This window comes from Pagrus major, chromosome 11, assembly GCF_040436345.1.
Source record: "Pagrus major chromosome 11, Pma_NU_1.0".
NCBI lineage: Eukaryota > Metazoa > Chordata > Actinopteri > Spariformes > Sparidae > Pagrus > Pagrus major.
Window position 1 is genome coordinate 27,035,334 of NC_133225.1, and position 19,759 is coordinate 27,055,092.

The window sequence follows — 19,759 nt, forward strand, 5'->3', positions numbered from 1 at the left end:
TGACACTCGGATATCTGATTTCAGCAGTAAGAAAGGTAATTAACAAAACTCTTTCATCTCCAGACAAATTCAAACGTAATTCTGCTTGTATTTGGCAGAAACTCTCAAATATAGACCATGAAATATACACACAACTGTTTCACTGAATGCATCTAAAAAGTATTGTGGAGAGCTAAACAGACTAAATAAAATAATAAACTGTTGAAGGATAAGTAGGACTGGTTTCAGAAGTTTAATCATAGTATCCAAGCAGGATGGAATGACTTCACGTGCCACAATTTAAGATTAAATGAAGAGGGTTTTATCCTTTTATCTCAAATAACACAAGTATTTCCACTTTTCTCTCAATCTCCTCTTTCATTCAAAGTGTAACTAAGGAGATGTAGTTTGTATTTTGTGGCATTTTCTTCTATTAACCAACTCTCAGTCAGTGTCATATTGAACTGGTTGTCTGAAGCAACAACAGCCTCCACAATACTGAGACAGACTGCTGCTGAGAGCTGAAATATTCAACATCCATCCACACTTCTGACAGAGAGACAGAGAGAGAGAGTTGAGGACTTGAACTCCTTTCTCTCTCCCACATCCTCTCCTCCCGCTCTGCAACACACACTCACACTCAAACACACACATGCCAGTCTGTTGCTAAGCAACTGTAAAATAAAGCGGTCGGCTCTGAAGTCAGGGAGAGAGAGAGGGAGAGAGAGAGAGAGAGAGAGACCGAGAGGAGAGAAAGAGAGTTCACAAGTACCGCAATCCACTACTGTTTGTTTGGCTCTGTACATGATCCCAGCACAGCTCTCGGTGTACCATCTGTGGATCTGCGAGGACTTGTGACTTCTGGTTCTCCATCAGTCGACCAATCGGCGCTGGCTGGGGGGGCGGGCCCAGCGGTTCCCTAGGTTACCTGTGTGATTGACGTTCAGCCTCCTGCAGCGGAGCGCGCGGCACTGTATCACTGATGCTCCTGCTTCCCCCCCGGAGACTGTGGAGAAATCTGGGAGAGAGGAGAGACGGAGAGAAAACACAGGAGCGAAGAGGAATGCTGATTATTTAAAGTGCTTCGCTCTCGTCCTCCTGCTCTCGTTACTGGAAAGATGAAAGCTGGAGCGCTGGAAGAAGCCGGCTGAAGGGAGAGGAAAGGAAGGATTCCTGAAGAAAGGGGGGATTTGTTGGTAAGAGATGCCCAACACCACTTTTCTCTGTCTGTCTTGGCTTTACCAGTCACCTGTCCCTGCCAGGACTGTGAATTATGGGGTAGCAGGTAAACGGTAGGTTTCTTTGGGCTGTGTGTTATGTGTGTGTGTGGGTGAGACACATTCTCTGCATGCTGCGTGGCTGTAGAGGGGGTTTGGTGTTACTGTATGTTTTACAGTGTCAGTTATGCAAAGGCTTTAGCTGAGTCAAGAGCTGCTGCTGTATATGGGACTATAGGAGCCAGAGTGATTAAAATGACACTGTGTGTATGAGCTGTGTCAGTCATTTCAGGGCTACTGTTACAGCTGAGGCCACAATTTTTAGGCTTGTCTACTGTATCTGCATAGGAGGAGGAGTATTAATTACATAACGCTCCATCTATACTCCTGTATCAGGGCTGTGCAGCAGCACACTGTCCCACTAGTCCAGAAAACCCTCACTGCTACTATCATTTAGAGAAGTGTGGTATAGAAGCTGTTTCTAGTGGGATTGTCTCAACTCCACTTTCGTGTGGAGGAATCCATCCATTTCTATGTAAATGTGTCTGTGTACGAACCTGATCTCCATTGCAGGATTCACAGCGCTCCACTGGTGTGGGCAGATGTGTGAGTTAACAAGTGGGCAGGTGTGAAAACTCTTGATCCTCCACGTCTTGTTACAATCTGGAATGATTATGAAAAGAGACAATGAGGAACAGGTCATGCAGTGGGTTCAATTGCGCTGTAAGTGCGTGACATTCGTGCCACCTGGAGTCCCTAAAACTTCCATTAGTAACCTCAGGTCAGGCGACAGCCGGCGTCTTCGTGCATTCAGGACTCAGCTGCGCACAAACGGAGACTTTCTGCTCGGCTGCTCTCCTGCCGAGAGTCTTCTGTCCGACCACCTGAGGACGCATCAAATACTTCATCTGCAGGAAGTCTTTTTTCCCCTTTTTTAGAGAATGTTTTTGTCACCCTGACCGGTTTTGTGAGATTGGGTTCAACCAATTTTCCCAAAACACAATATTCAAACTTTGATCCAGTGACAAGAAGATTTTGACAACCGAGAGACTTTGTAGAGAACAAATTGTATTTTTTTGGCTCTTGGGTTGAGGCCTCCCTGCTGTCAGATCCACAGTTACAGATGCAAACGTACAGAAATGTGATGTTAAAAACACTTTCTGTCCAAATAATGTCACAGACTTGGGAACGCACTCATATTTAATCCAAAATGTTATTAGTTTTGTCTTATTTTTGAAACGATGCAATGATTGTTTAAATATTACATTAACGGGCAACTATTTTGATAATCAAGTAGTTGTGTCAGGCATTTATCATGTAAAAATGCAACTGTTGGTTGAATATAACAAACAATTTCACATTAATAATGGGTATTTTTCTCTGTTTTCTGACATTTTATAGACAAACAGTCAACTGATTTTTCAAAAAAGTAATTGGCATATTGTTTTCCCTGCTAGAGGTTTTTTTTTTCTGGGGAGTTTTCCCTACTTGAATCAAGAGTTTTAATGACAGAGGATGTCATTCACTGTACTGTAGATTGTAAAACCCACTGAGGCATCGTAATTGTGATTTTGGGTTATATAAATAGAATTGACTTGACTTTACTTGACTAATCAGTTATGATAATAGTTGTCAGTGTTAGCCACACAGACAACATTTCAACACCCATAACAGGTCTTTGCTCTGGCTTAGATCCTTTGTATTAATTACAAAAGTCTCACTTATTACACAAAATGTTGGGTTTTTGAGGCTGATTCAGGGCTGACTTGAAAACCCATTAAATATCACTTTTATTTAGTATACATCCACCAGTATTACCAGGCACTGCAGAGAAGGTTTTGATTAAACATTATAATGTAGGGAGATACAGTTTTATGGAAAATACAAAGGAGCAGTTTTTTACCACTTTGATTAGTGCGGAGCCAAAAATGTCCTTGTATTTCTAAAATCCACAATACGGCCCTGGATGTGTGAAATATCACTATTAATCAAAAGTTAAAGAAGAGCCTTAACAAAGTCAATATATTGAACCTACTCGTTTATAACACGTTTTTGAGGAGGATGTTTTGCTCACTGTGATCGCTCACACTCCTCCTCCTGAATGGAGACATTTTTGTTCCAACCATCTTGATGTTAACTGACTCACTCTGCTCATAAAACTCTGCTCCATCTTGTCAACTGGAAGAGGACTGACTAACATGGCAGCCTAGCAGCTTTTTTGAATTCGTCATACGCAACCTAAAGAGACTCTTTAACCAGTCGGAGTCAGATGCTTTATGCAGCTGTATTCTATTATTTTTTTGTGACTGCAGGTCTGATATAAATTCTCACAATGAATTCAGTTCCTCGCTGCAGATCTAAATCTACATGACGACTCTATCAGCGTAGCTAACAGCTCGGATAGAGAGGACATGCTTCCAGTTTGCTATCAGTGAGAGTTAATCAGATATTCCATAGCATTACAGTACAGTTGGAGGTGTTCGGGTCTCTAGAGCTACTGCCTGTCTGCCTGCCTGCGTAGGAGGAAACATCTCATCTTCACAGCTACGTCTACTGCAGATAGAAAGCTTTGGGATTCGTTTCTGCTTCATTAGGCTGTATGCAGAGCAGTGGCAGGGAAGACGACAGAGAGCGAAAGAGGGGGGTGAGACAGACCAGGAGCCAGATTTGAGCCCACAACATCACAAGTACATGATATTCACCTTAACCCACGGATTCACTGGGATGCCCCACAGCTGAGAGATTCTTTTGGCCGAGGCGACAGTAACATCAGTAGTACGGTGATTATAGTCCTGGTAAGCCTCAAATCTCTTTGACTGGTAAAGGTTTGTTGAAAAATCAATCATGTTTCAGAGCCTGTAAGATCACAGGATGACAGTGCATCAGTGACAGTTTGTCAGTGGCAGTGTGTCAACAGAGGTGCAAAACTGTAATAAATGCCTGATTTCATTATAAAATTACACTGAAATTACTAAAAAATTAGGATTAAAAATCTTAAAATTGATCCAATATTGTATGATACACTTATACCGGTACTATGATGTTTGTCCAATAATCATATCTCACTCAAAATACACACATGAATACACCCACACACACATACCAACATAATGACAGCAACATTAGCATTTGGAGTCGTGTTTCTGACCAATTTTTGCAAGTGCAGGTTCACTCTCCTTAAGCTCAGGTTTTGGTCTCTACCAACTCCTATGGGAAATTTCTGGTTCTTTAGCTGCTAATTGCCATTGCTTACTGTCTTTCTGCTGTTTGGTGCTGAGCAGGCAGTGTACAATGGGTTTTTAGAGCTTTTTCGCAGCTGCCTGCTGCGACTGAAAACAACGCCATGAGAGGAAATCGGTAAGACTAAAGCTGCAGGCCGTACAGCTAAACAATTAGCTGCAACTCATTTAAAGTTCAGCAAAATATAGAGGAGCTACAGATTACGCTGTTTTTTACTAAAAAGCTCTAAAAATCCACTTTACACTACCTGCTCAGCACAAAACAGAGACACAGAGACTAGCTGGTGAACAAAGTGGAGCATTTAGCAACTAAAGAGCCAGACCGAACACAGAGCTGTGTGAAAATTGGACGTGCAATCATAAGGTGGCCAGAAACACGACTCCTAATGAAGGATCATCTTGCTTTGTAACTGCAGGATATGTAATTAATCAGCTGTTTGTCCACCATATCAACTTAAAGGCATGATAAGTCTGTGTTGTTGTTTCACTGCCCCCTAGTGGCCAAACTCTTACAATTCTGGCCTTCAATACTTTCAAAATACACTTGCAAATAAAAGAGTTGAACAAACCACATATTAAAACAGATGCAAATGTATTTGAATATAAAATACATATGCCCATGAATGAGTTGTGTATGTGATAATGTGGCTTTCGAGCAGAAGTCACTGAACTGATATGAGGGGCGTTACTGGTGTTGGGTGACACTGACACAGTTTTTCAGGAGAGGTGCATCATGGTGAGATGCTTGTGCATAACTTTATACAAGTACACATGTATAAAATGATGCACAAGACATCTAGAATATTTACAGTATATGTGATGGTATGGTGCAGCCAATAGAAAAAGCTGAAATGATTGAGAAAATACTGAATGTCTGAAGGAGAACTCAAGGGGAGAACGTGAGGAGTTTAAGAAGTTCACCTGACTTGTGTCTCCAGTGTGGTAGCTGATCCACACTGTAGTACAGACACATGGATTCTCTCTCAGCAGACAGATTCCTCTCTGGAGGATGTAGATGGTCTCGATTCTGCATCAAGCTGGTGTTAATGCCTGTTTATATTTATATCCAGATGATTAACCTGTCTGGTTTCAAGGTTACACATTCTTTCTGAAGGCGATTTTGGCCAGAATGACACCACTGTGGCCTCAATTGTATCACACTCATGCAGCACTGTGGGGTTCAGTTTTAACATCCTACCAACAAGTACAGTTGCAGTGAAACGCCATTCAGGACTCAGCTTGGAGGCTGCAAACTGTGTTTGTTGCTTGGCAACATTTGCTTATTGGACATACTTGTGGAGCCTCAGCAGTTTGATTGCTAATGTGATGTACTGGTGTCACGCTGACCTGTGTCAGAAGGGTCTGAAGCGGTTTGTAATATCTGGACTACTTAGCTGAGCGACGTTTGATTTGATCTGTCTGTCTGACAAAGAAGAGTGTTGATGTTGAAACACTGCTGTTAATTAAGACTAAAAGGGGTTAGTTTTGTTTTTCCCGTTGACTTGCTTGGTGATCACGTGCACATGTTTTGATTCAGTTTCTTCTGTCACAAAACAGCAATATGAAAAAGACTATGAGCAGAATGTTACACTTTACGGAGACATGATAGGGACTAAGCTTAGTTTGTGGTTTCACAAATATACAAAAATGTGTCTACATTAATCATTACTTCAGCAGCAAGTCTAGCTTAAACATGGTCTTAAGTATTTGTTCACATGTCCATTATTGCAGTTTTTATGTGACAGCAACTGACAGCTGGTATCGTCCCACAGATCTGCAAATAAAAATCATAACTCCAGCAATCAAGTAGCGTTATCAATAATATTGTGCAAACTGTCTGAAATCCCCAGTAATTACAGGGGTAAATCATACTGTCTTTTCCTTTCTTGGAAAAACTGACAGTGTGAAGATTGAAGGTTTCTGATAAGAACCTCTGGAAGGTTTTACTCTGATTGAGAGGCGAGGTCAAGGACTACTTCTTCCCGAGGGAGAGGGAAATGATTCTGGTACAGAGGACAGCTTGATTAAAGTCTCTGCACACCCATGGTACACAGGAATTTTCACTTTTGGCTGATGAGACCTCTTCTCAGGACTGTGTGGCTGTGTACAGACGAGCCACAGTTTATACCTATCATGTTCACAAAAGAGATAAATTAATGGATGTGATGAATCTTAATTTTGATGATGCACAATAAAATAGGCCTTTTCCACACATTGCATTTGGAAAACACAGGTGTATTAGCGTGAAGAAAATCCTATTTGGACAAGAAGATTCCAACTGCTGTCTTTGTTTGAATTAGGAAATGGAGTTTATCCAGATTGACAGAAGACCCTGAGGCATTCCCAAAATCCCTTCAACACTGTTGTTCGTGGTGTTACTGACTCACCACCTACCACTCTCTTTGCGATGTGTGCTGTACTGATGCCTCCAAATTCCCATTAAGTTTGGTGCAAACAGTACTCCTATGGTTGATAATACTTTGTGCACAAATTTATAGAGGTTTTAAAACTTTAGTGTGACACAAGGGCCTGATTATAAGACAAGATCACATATTAATGCTTGTAGTATGTGTGGTAATATAGTCTGGTTCCTGCATTGCCCTGTCGGTTGTACAGCCTGGATTTGAGGAAAAAAATATCACTCCAGTTACCATCTTTGTTTGAATAAAAAGGTAGAGTTGCAACGTGAAAAACACGATAACTGCGACAACGTTCAGTATGTGCATGCATCCACAGGTTTCTTCATTCACACATACACAGAAAACCTCACAAACACCTGACTGCTGGTAGGCCACACTGATCACCACGCTCACTTATAGCCAATTGGCATGAACACACGCATTTGACCTCCATACCAAATTTCAGCCTACTGTAGGCTGAAAACTGTGGTTGCCAAAGGGTGAGGACATTTTTTGTGGACCGACTGACCGACAAGCTATAGAGCTGCTGGTTGCAGCTAAAAACTACATTTCTGATTCTGGAAATATGTTGAAAGAAACAACACTGAGTGTTGATAGACAACCTTCTAGACTACAGAGAGAAACACAGATGCTCGATGATTATGAATGTAATGATGAAACCTTTGAAGCAAAAGCTGAGGCAAGAGATTCACTGACTCTGATGTTGCTCAGGCGGGACAATTGACACATTTATGGCTTTTTTTAATGTTTATTGAGATGAGTTACATCAGCAAACTGCCAACATATGTATTTATATCCTCAGCCAAAATACCAGAAAACATCTGTAAACCAATCAAGTTAAAGTAGGTCCAGTTGCAAATGGGGCACACTGACCTAAATATAAAGACAGACTTGCAGACAGACAGGTGAAAAACCAGACAGAAAGAAAAACTGCTAAAAAAGGATCGTCTGTTTGTGAATGAACTCACTAAGTGTAGATTAAATATTTCCTAAGTAGTCTGGGTTCAGAAAGACTGTGCATGTGTGTGTGTCACTGTATGTGCGTGTGGGTGTGTTTTCTGGTCTGTCTGTATAGTTACTGTATGGTTGCATCATTCTCAGTAGGATTTTGAAACAGAGAGAAATACGCAGAGAGGGCAAAGGGAGAGAGACAAAGAGGAAAAGGAGCAGGAGAGACACACAAGAGAGACCAAGCTCACCCAGTTTCACTTATTTTTGTGACATATTAATGGCAACATTTCAAGATATTTAATTAATCCGTCACACATCAGGAAAACAGCATGAAGGCATGATTACATTGCAACAACTGCAGTAGAGAGATTTAGAGAGACTGACTCACTCAAATGACGAGCTTTGAACTGTTTCCTTTATTGAACAGCGTGAGGCAATGTTAATCTGCGATCAACAGCAGCAGCCCATAATCAATGTCTCTGATTGTCCTGCAGATATAACCAGAACAAGGGATGAGTGCATTCATAGGACTGAGAATGTCTCTGACATTTCAGAGACAAAAGACAGTTTTACCATCTCGGTCCAAGTGCAACATATCTTACATATGTGAAATCATTTTTGCTGACAGCCATCTCTGGCTCTCACAGAATCTTTTGTGCTTTCTGTTTTGTGGCTTTTAAGCAAACCTTCACTTGGTTGTTCTCCATGACAGGACACTTATTGCTCTTATTATCTCCAGTGGTGAAAGAAGTTTTCTGACCCTTTACTTAAGTAAAATACATAATAAAAAACCCCATTATAATCCTGATATAATCCTACCGAAGCAAAAACTACACACACATTATCATCTAAATTTACTCAAAGTGTCAAAAGTAATAGTAGTCGTTAGTCAGGAATATGTCCCCTGTGAATGATAGATTATTATATATGACATTATTAGATCGTTACTGAAGCCTCAATGATTAAGCATCATTTTACTGTTGTAGCTTGAGGCGGGTCACAACATAAATTTGAACTGTGATGTGTTTAATGCGATATAAAAGACGGAGAAGTTCATAAGTGCAGGGAGGCTTTTATTTCTTTTTATTTCTGCCAAATGAAGGTAAGAATATGGAGACACAAAAATACCAAAAAGAGACAAACCACTCAGATATAAAAAGATTACTTAGACAAATCACAAAGAGATATTAAATGACCAAGAAAGAACAAAACCACCACCACAAAGAGACACAAAACAACCACAAAGAGAAATCAAACAACTACAAAGAGGCAAAACAACCACAAAGAGACACAAAACAATCACAAAAAGACACAAAACAACCACAAAGAGAAGTCAAACAACCACAAAGTGACACACTAGACACCAGAGCCACCCCTAATTCAGAGTTTTAAACCCGTCCCTGCTGTTTACATGCCAGTTTTGTCTTTGGTAGATGTCCAACAAAGTGCTCACCTTATTTCATGAGGCTGATTCATGTTGTGATTAATTTGCTGCATTGCGCTCCAGGGCGTACATAACACAACAGGACAAAGGGCTGTTACATTTACAGCCTTGCAGTTTCTTTGCTTACATCAACGGTCACAACAGCAAACAAAACAGAGGTCTGAACACAAACAGCTTTTTGCATTTGATTTTATATGTAGATAAAAAAGTTGGATACCTTTAAAATTAAGCTTGATTTTGCTGGTTTCTAGTTTTACCAACCCCAGCTTTAATTGTTTATTGTCTAATATGAATAATAAAATTCTAAAACAAAAGCCCAGAGAACGAAACATGACAAATATTGGCAGATATGTTGCTATTGGTGATTCTGAATGCTCAGGATTTGTCATTTTACACTATATTGGTCTGTTTTGCATCTTTCTTTAAACAAACTATTAGAGAAACAGGCTCATTACAAAAATGTTCCCCTTCACTTCAGAGCAAAAAATCCACAGAGGTAAAATACATCCACAGATAGGCATGGCCTGTTCTGTCATTTTTGTGGCACAGTGGAGACAACCAAATGCTGTAACTGAGCAGTGCTTTGAGCTAAATGGTAACATGCTGGTGTTGAGCCATGTATAACATTTTACAGGCATTGGGTTATAAACCAGAGTCCTGGACAAATAAAACATTTAACCTGATGAAAAGTCAGGATCACCTAAGCTATTATAGGTCATCCTGAGGGGAACATGAACACATTTTATGACAATCCATCCAGTAGTTGTCGAGACATTTCATCCAAGACCACAAATGTCAACCTCATATAGCTGTTAGAGGAAAAGTCAAGGGCTCACCAAAATCACTAGGATTCAGCCTGTGGGGGCAACGAATATCTAAACCTTGTGGCAATCCATCTAATAGTTGTTGAGATGTTTCAGTCTGTACCACAGTGGTGGACCAACTGACGGACTGACAAGGAGACACTCTCTGGCTATCTTTTTCTTTCGTTTTTGTTCGGTGGGAGGTTTATTGAGGCCATTACATTTTTTTGATTTGGATATAAATCAGTACTCAAGGATCTTAGGAGCTCTTCAAGACATAAAGTTGATGTCTTTATACTGAAGCCTTTAAAACTAATTAAAGGTCTTAGCTATCTGTCTTTATTTGAGTATCAAATGTACGACTTGTGAAACCTGCAGAAACCCTCACATCACTCCTCTTCCTTTCCTTTCATTTCCTTTCTTGTTCCGTTCACTCCTTCTTTCTCCTCTTTCTCTTTTTGCCTCCTCTTTTGTCTCCTCTTCTTCCCTTTTTTGTTTCCTCCTCTCCTCTCCTCTCCTCTCCTCTCCTCTCCTCTCCTCTCCTCTCCTCTCCTCTCCTCTCCTCTCCTCTCCTCTCCTCTCCTCTCCTCTCCTCTCCTCTCCTCTCCTCTCCTCTCCTCTCCTCTCCTATGATTAGCTGCAGCTCTGTAGGTTACCATAGCACCAGAGAGAGAAAAGTCAACCCACACAGAGTCTCCTGCCTACCACTCATTCTCTTCCTCTCTCTCGTTCTAGTCTGCCGTTGTGTCTTTCCTCTTGCTCTCTCTGTCTATCTCATCTCTCTCTCGCTGTCTTCTCTGCCTCCTGCTGTTCTTCTCAGCACGACGCCATCATTTTTTAATATTGGTTTTGTCTCGTGGCAAATTTTGTACATCTGTGTTCACCTGTGTGTGTAAATGTGTGTGTGTGTGTGCAGGCTTGTATGCATAAATGCTTGGTTATGAATATGCAGATATGTTCTGCCCAACATGACAACTCAGCCTCACTGTCCGCCCACACATGCAGGATGCCCATGGACACGCACACACACACTCACACTCACAGAGACCCACAGTAAAGAGGTGGGCTCTGACTGGACCCTCCAGACTCTCCAAAGTTGTTGACAGCCACCAGCTAGAACAGGCCACTAATGCGTGTTGTGATGTGTGCTGTTTTGTTTGTTTGTTTTTAGGTCTTTCCGTCTAGTTACTGCTTCTGTGTAAATGCTAACAGAGCATTCATTAGAAATGTGTGTGCGCCATTGTGTGTAAGGGTTGTGTTTGTGTGTGTGGTTGAGAGAGAGACAGAGAGTGAGTCATCGGAGACCTTCCCAACCATTAGCCAATAAGATGGGGTGGTTTGGGGATGCCAGTGGACGACCGCCTGCGGTTATTACATGTTTTAGACCAGTTTACATTTATAGTGTCCATGCCTGTGTGTGCATGGATGATAGTCACATCAATTTTCATGGCGCAGAATCACAAGTTTGTCTCGGAAGGCTTCACAACTTGTGCAACATGTAACAATTTGTAGAGATTAGCACGTATTGGTCATTGTTCTATTGGTCAAGTTAGAGCCGATTGTAAGGTGATGTGAAAAAAAGGGGCCGTCCCCGTCTCTCTCAGTTTTCTATATAAGCTTATGGAGGATTTGTTTAAGTTGTTTAATGCTGCTGGACTGTGGATTTCTTTGTGAAGGACTTTCTGCAACAGTCCAAAGGATGCAACGTTCTCGAGTGCCTCGTCTCAGTGCCTCTATCTGCTCCGCTAACAGAGGGCAGCTGTAGCTAATGTTAATGTAGAAGGGGAGTCAGCAAACATAAACTAATGAACAGCTTCCAACACAACACAGAAGTTCCATGGAGCCCACTGATTTTACACATCAGTGTCTTCACTGTATATGTGAAAATAAGATGTATAAAGCCTTTTGTGGCTCTAGAGGGAGCTGGATAAAGTCTGATAAGTTGACCTTAACAAGTGATGTCACTTGAGGCAAATGTGGTTGGGGCTGAAGACTACAAATGTGAAATTTGAAAAATCTCTGTTGTTAAGAACTTTGGAAGATGTGAACTCAGCAGACCTCTGTAGCCCATTCCTCATCTCTGCTTGAGGGTAGCAGCCTGATGGTACATTAACCACTACTAGCATAACATACACAAATCTCAGACGGACCTGTCAGCTGTGAATTTGCATTGTGGGTAATGTATGGGTCAGGCTTTGACAAGGAAGAATAACGCCTGGAACAAAAGAGCCAATACCTCTGGTTCTGCTGCAGCGACTTTGGCTAAATCGGTGGAGTCCTCTTTTAAGACTTGCCCCCATGATACCTTGCATGAATTATGACCGCGACCTGGTGACCCGATGCGTCCAGATCATGGTCAGGGTTGATGTTTGGGTCAAAAACAAACGTGCCCATGTCAAAAGACCAGGCTTATTGAAGTGCTGGCTGAATCGGTGAGGACAAAGAGGATTAGAGGGGGGCATGAGCAAAAAGAGAAGAGACCAGCCTGCATCCATTGTAGTTCCCAGTGATCTTTGAGAATACCATCTGCTGTCTGTGCCATTCACTATTTACTGTATTAAATAATCTATGTGGTCAGCAGGATGCTTCACTGCTAATGAATTATAGTTGAATGTGGAATATGGCTATGTTGGTCAATCCTGGAAACAAAGAAAAAAAAATTTCATCATGAACACCACTGTCTACATCTCACACAAAGATTACATACTGTAGCTGAAGGTGCGTTGTGGAGTTTCCTTATAGACAAAGTTTATATACACATTCTGTATTTCTCCCAAAATGCATTGTGTGTATCCTTTAGGCCTAATTAAATGGGTCAATACATTTCCTTCCCAATAAAACATTTGTAAAACCGACTTTTAAAAACATTTCAAATGGTGCGTCGCTTACAATCATGTTGGCTTTCTAGCAGTCAAATTCCCTTTCTCTATCTTTGCGGGTACATTGCTACAGTTGTTGGCACGATACTGCCAACTGTGAAATAGCTGAAACTAAAATGAATTACATGCTGACACCAATGCCTCAGAGGGCTCATTCACATTACAAACAGAACAGGGAACACTCATTAAGACACTCCACAGCATTTCTTGTAGTCAAAAACTTCACAGGGTACCTTCAAAGATGTAACATTTCTTTTAAAAGGCAGTTAAAAAACTTCCCTTTCAGACAGGTATTTGGGTAGAATATTAGGTTTTATGTTTTACTCCTGTGTTTGTCTTGAATTTTTATTTATTTGTTGTTTTTATTTTATCTGACTTTGTTTGACTGTGAAGCACTTTGTGACTGGTGCCATATAAATAAACTTTGCTTGCTTGCTTGGTATCTGCATTAAAATGTCTAAAATCGACTATAACATCTTTGTTAAATATTTTGTTGAGTTGTGTACTTACTTTCAAACCCAGAAAAATCTGTAAGTTTACTCAAGGTAACGGCGTGTTTCATTTTGCTGCTTGTCAATATAATTTCTAACAGAGTCAGAGAGTGAGGCAGGAAGTCGGCTCACTGAATATGACATAAATACAACTTTCAATTTTCTCATCTGTGAGCTTTTCTGCCCAACTTATGTAGGCAGATAGTCGCAAGAACTCCCATGATCCCACGCTTCTTACGCCTTTTGTTATGTTTTGATTGAGACACCTGTAGTGTCAGAAATTACATATTGTGCATTAAACCTTGTTTTTGACAAGTGGCAGTATGGAGCTACAGTATATTTGGTGAGCAGGTCACAATTTTAATCTGTGCTCTATACAAGCCAATTCATGTGGATGGACATGTACTGCACAATGTGGGTTTATGAATATCTTAAAAATGGCTTTATTAAGGTTTTATTAGGCAAACACATGCAACATGTTTGGTGAGAAACATAAAGGTACATTCGTTCATTTTTCTTGGCCACATTTGGAGCCTAATGACTAAATGCAGTGACATAACAGACAGTTTCAACTGGAAAAGCTTAATAAAAACCTCAGAAATGCACAAATAACTGCCAGAGGCAACATAAGCAATGATTTATCCTGATGGTGTTTTAACAGCAAATACAAAAAGCATTGTTAGGTGGCGTGGGCTGTCCTTGGTCAGAAAGTTAATGGAGTTATGCTCAATTGTTCGGCACAAACAGCACAACAGGTGTGGGCAGGTAGAGAGAAAATATGTACAATAAACATCAGCAGCTCAGTTGCTGAATGTGTTTTGAGTTCTGTGCATGTGTGTGAGTGTGTGAGGTAGGAGTTAGATGTTAATCACTGCTGTAGTCACAGATTACAGGAGTTTATCAAAACAGCTTCTGAACATGGCGCTGAAAGCATCAGTGAGTGATTTGTATGGACTGTCATGACTCATGTAAATGACAGTTTGGAGAAGTTTATTCACGTTTCACTGTCGTGAATTTGTATGTAAATGAGTTGTTATGAACTCAACGTGAAGAAGCATAAAAGAATTGATCATTATGACGGATTAAAGGCTTTAAATGGAGTGCTTGTGTGTGTCTGTGTGTGTCTGTGTGTGTGTGCTCCTGTGCATGCAGCAGGTGGAGCCCTGGTTCCAGTGTTAAATGTCACATTGGTAATAGATGCATGGGTGTACCTTGTAATTACATTGTGGGGACACACCTCTCATGTGGGGACAAAAGTCTGGCCCCAACAAGGTCGCTGGTTTATTTTAAGCCTTCTATTATTAAAAATAAGTAGAAGGTAGCAAATGTGGGGGTCAGGCATGTAGCCGATAAGACTAAGGACAGAGTTAAAGTTAGGTAACTGATGTAAATCATCAATACAATGTCATCACATGTTAATAATGGTAGATGTTCCTTTATTCAGTCATTGCATGTATGAATGCGGAGAAAGAGAGAAGCTTTCTATGCACATCTGATTTCAATGCATCTGATTAATCCTTGAAGCAGATATACACAAATAAATAAATAAGTGGAAAATCCTTGTTATTAATGACACAGATGATCGTTCAGTCGTCTGCTGTCAGCTTCCTGTTGATCGCAGTTGTGCTCACATTCTGTAGACACTAGCGAGCATCATCCTGGGCATCAGCCAAACCAGCGACGTGACATACACGAGACTGAAATGATCACTTAGTGCTTGTCATGACTCTTGATCAGTGGCCTTTACATTCATATTTCAGATAATGCTACTATATGTAATGTCCCTATGTTTCATTTAACCACTGCCTCCATGAACAAGCTTGAGTTTGCAAATATGTTTATCAGCTAATGTTTCATATCAACAAATGCCAGATCCATGATGTGAAGCTAAGTCACAGCTAGCTGGCTAACCTTAGCTGAGATTACAGTTAGCTAGCTGGCTGCCCTTGCCTTGCATTACTCTTGGCTATTCAAATGCAGTCATTTAGGTTATATGCCTTTGTTAAGTATTGTAACATTGTTTATTGTTGGCTAAAATCAAGACTGTTTCTCATAATACATAAGTTAGTATCATGGATAATGTTAGCTGTTAGTCAATAGGCAAGCTAGCCAACTAACATATTCACGAGTTAGTATTCTGCTAGCCAGAACGTAGTGAGCAAGCAATATATCACAATATATTTTGAATTTTTTGCAGTAATGGTAGCTTTGACTTTGGACTTTGTGTTCCAATCTGTATTGCTCATGTTAGCGGACTCCATTTCTTAGCATTTGTTAGCTAGTTTTGCACTGTTGGCGCTGTTGTGGAGTGGAAGACGGTGTATACAGCATCACATCCTTTACTTTTTCCAGGAAATACCATCCCGAGTTCTCTCCATAGACGTCAAAGACAAAGTGATCAATACATGTAAATTGTTTTAGATGCTTACATATCATAAATACAGCAAGTTATGGAATGAACTGGATGGATGGATAGATAGAACGAAAGACAAAACTTCCTCTCCTCCCTTCATCAAGCTCCTCTTTCCGTGCTCCGCTCATTAGTTTCCATAGTAACAGAGTGTTACTGAGCTGGTCTTCAGGCTGCCCACTCAGCCCGCTCTCTCTCTCTCTCTCTCTCTCTCTCTCTCACACACATATGCACACACACGCCCGCGCACACACACACACACACACAAACACTTATGCACACAGTCATTCACCCATAGGTGCACGGACAACCACGCATTACAGTTGCATTGACTCAAGGACACACACATAACTCAGTAATGACACAGTTACATACAGACAAATGCCCACACACACACACACACACACACACACACACACACACACACACACACACACACACACGCCTATACATATTCACACAAGTGTGTTGTGTTGTTTTGGGGATTTTATGTCATAGCAAGGCTGTTCTCATCACTCACATCATCATCTTTGACTCTGAGAAGTGTGTGTATGTGTGTGTATGTAGACACACAAAAGGCCTCTTTTTACCTCATCAGGCGGAGTGAGGTCAGTGATCAGAAGTTTGCAGGCACAGAGTCACCGACACCAGGCACACACAGCCACACATATACATCTGTTTAATCATGCTGGTCCTCGGAAGGATAGAAATCCAGGAACACGCACACGAACAAAACTCAGTCAGATATGGTGTGTACGGGGTAGCTAGCCCACTCAGAGCGCTGCAGAGACAAAGACAGAAACAGAAATACCAAAGTAGGTTAGAGCAAAGCATTCTGGGATAGCAGGATACCCCCTGGGCTTCTGCAAGACGCTCCCTTTCTTTCTCCCCTTCACTGCTTCTAGCTCTGACTCTTTTCTTTCTTTCTTCACTTTTTTCTGCATGTTTTCCTTCTTGCTCCATTTCTCTCTTTTGCATTCTTTCTCCTGACTGATTTCATCTCTTCATGTCGTCTCTCTGCTTCTCGTCCTCTTTGCTGCATCAAGTTATGTAGCGCTGTAATTTATGTGTATGCGAGAGAAAGTGAGAAAAAGAGGTGATCCCTCACGGATGAAGATATGAGAATCAGATTGTTTAAAAAAAAAACTGAGTTTTATTTCTAAATCTCTGTTGAGCCTTTATCACCTTGTAGCTTGGTGAGCTTTCATTCTCTCCCTGCAAAGGCTGTGTTATAAGTTTCTTGTTCCAGTTTCTGCCACTGTGTGGAGTCAAGACAAACATTACATCCTGCTCTGGGATGAACTGCCCAAAGATATAGTTTGGTGTTATGTATGTTATGTATGACGCATGTTATGTGTCAAATATTTAATCTCTAACATCTGAGAATTACAAATCAGTTTGTTATTCGCTTTTCTTAGAAGAAAATAGCTTGTTACTTTATAAATATGAAGTTTTTTTTATATTGTAAGTACATTTTCTCCAATACTACACGTACAATGTGAGGTACTTATAATTAGCTTGAGTGTTTCCATTTTATGTCTCTTTATACTTTATACTACTTTAGTTATGTTATACAGATTTTTAATACAGAATATAAATCAGCTTATAAATTAGGATGTATTTATTTGGATTAAGGTTCCATCATTAATATTTAAATTAGTTAAAAATGCTCCAACTTTAACAACTACAACATAGTGATAATTAATAATTACACTGCAGTGATATAATATATAGTATATTATTCTGAAATGGGCCATTCTGCATTCTGAGTCATTTTACCTTTGATACTTTTGGCACATTTGGATGCTAACACCATTAAAACAAATGCTTTTAAGTTGTGAGAATTTGAATGCCGGACTTCTACTCGTGAGTATTTTAACGTTGTAGTATTGTTTTGTTTTTTTACTTAAGAAAATGATCTGAGTATGTCTTCTACCACTGAAGGGCACAAACAAGTGTTGCTTGGGTCAAACCTGTAATATTCAAATGTATTTATTTATTTAGCAGTTTATTTGACAGAGACGGTACGTGTAGGCATTGTTACATCTAATGCAATTTACATAGGACTTCTAGCCGTGGCTAATTTGCAGTCCTCGTCCATGGTAAGGCTTTTGAGCAATCAAACACATGATACAACACAAAAACACAAAAAACTAACAATAAAACAGTCAAACAAGCATCCACTACAGACAGTGATTGTAAAAAATGACTAAAAATAACAGGCAGAAAGAAAAAAGAGAACAAAAACAGTAAAATATGTTTGCTATATAAAACATGGAACTCATTGCCATTGCTTCCTGCACAGTATAGTAAGCCTTTGTAGCAGCCATTCGTAACCTTAACCTAGTATAACTATAATTTTCTACATTACTGTAACCTGATCCTAAGAAATAACGTTGAACCAGCCTCCTGGTTTAGGGAGGAGGATATCCAGACACACACGAGCAAGAATATGAGTCATGAACTTTCAGAAATGTGCAAAAATATCCTAAAGGTATACGGTCCCTTTAATTAGTAAGTGATATGGTTCATGTGAGGTAAAATGACTTTCAGAGTGGAACAAATGAAACCAAGAGGCAAACACACACACACACACACACACACACACACACACACACACACACACATACAGGGCTACTCTTTAATTAGAGCCTCCTGTTTTTTTCTTTTTCCTTCTTTAATCTTAGTTTTTTCTGCCACCATCATCAAGTGTTAACATGCATCATCATTTCACAGCAGTTTGTTAAAGAAGAAATCCACTTGTCACTGATTGTGACACACAGTTCAGAAACAGCAGCTTTTGTAACGCTGTCACAAACATGTAATCATTCATTCTTACATTCATGTAGTTAGTGTGACTCACTGATTCATTCAACCAGTTTCATTCACCCGTTCCTTCTTCCTCTTTTTCTGTCTTTGTTCCCATCAGCAGATTGTGGGGATGAAGGGATGAAAACAAAGTGATGGACAGGGAGGAAGAAAAGATGGAGTAGAGGGATGAAAAGCTGTTTGGCAGATCTGTTAGAAAATCTAGCGAGCAGTTGAAGAGTTGCTGGCTTGATCCCCAGTGTCTGACTGTGCCCACTACAACGCTTTGAATTACAATGAAACTCCTGAGGGACTTTCCCTCGCTAAAGGAGGCTTAATTATTAACAGGTTTTATTAGTGTAAGCCATTAATAAACAATCCCCGCCTCCCTGACTGTAGCAACCTGTCAATACAAATATTTTATGATGCATTTAAGGTGAAGTTAAACTGGGATAGTGGCTCAGATCTGGTGCTGCAGTTTAGTGCACCACATTTATATCAGTTGTTTTCTTTGAAACACTTCAGACTGTCGTTTTTTTTGCTGACTTTGGTTTTGTCAGACAGTGTCAATACACCACTGTACATACAGTGAGAGGAGAGGAGAGTAGAAACAAGGGAGAGAAGAGAGGAAAGAAAAGAAGGACAGACGAGGAAGGGAGGAAATGAAAGAGGAAATGAGAGGAAAAGTTGGGAAAGGATAAATGGAAACGAGGGGAAAAGGAAAGGAAGAGTAGAGGAAAGGAGGGGAGCAGAGAAGATGAAAGAGTTTGGAAAGGAGAGGAGGGGAGGAAACAAGGGAGTATAGAGCCTTTGTGAAAGGAAAAGGAAAGGAAAGGAAAGAGGAGAGGAGACAAGCGTGGAGAGGAAAGGTGAGGAGAAGGGAGAGGGAGGAGAGCAGAGAAGACAGAAAAAGGAGGACAGATGAGAGGGGAGGAGAGGAGGAAACAAGGGGAAAAGGAAAAGAAGTGAAAGGGGAGAGGGGAGGGTAGGTTAGAGCAAAGGGGAGAAGAGAAGAGGAAAGAAGATGGAGAGGAGAGGAGGAAACAAGGGAGTATAGAGCCATTGTGAAAGGAAAGGAAAGAAAAATAAAGGAAAGGAAAGGGGAGAGAAGATGAGAG

General features: G+C 40.5%; 1 protein-coding gene across 1 annotated transcript in view; it reads left to right on the top strand.

Moving 5' to 3' along the window:
* Positions 1 to 19,759, top strand: part of lrrc7 (leucine rich repeat containing 7) — a 125,230-nt gene that overhangs the window by 465 nt on the left and 105,006 nt on the right. The gene's annotated exons all lie outside the window — the stretch shown is intronic.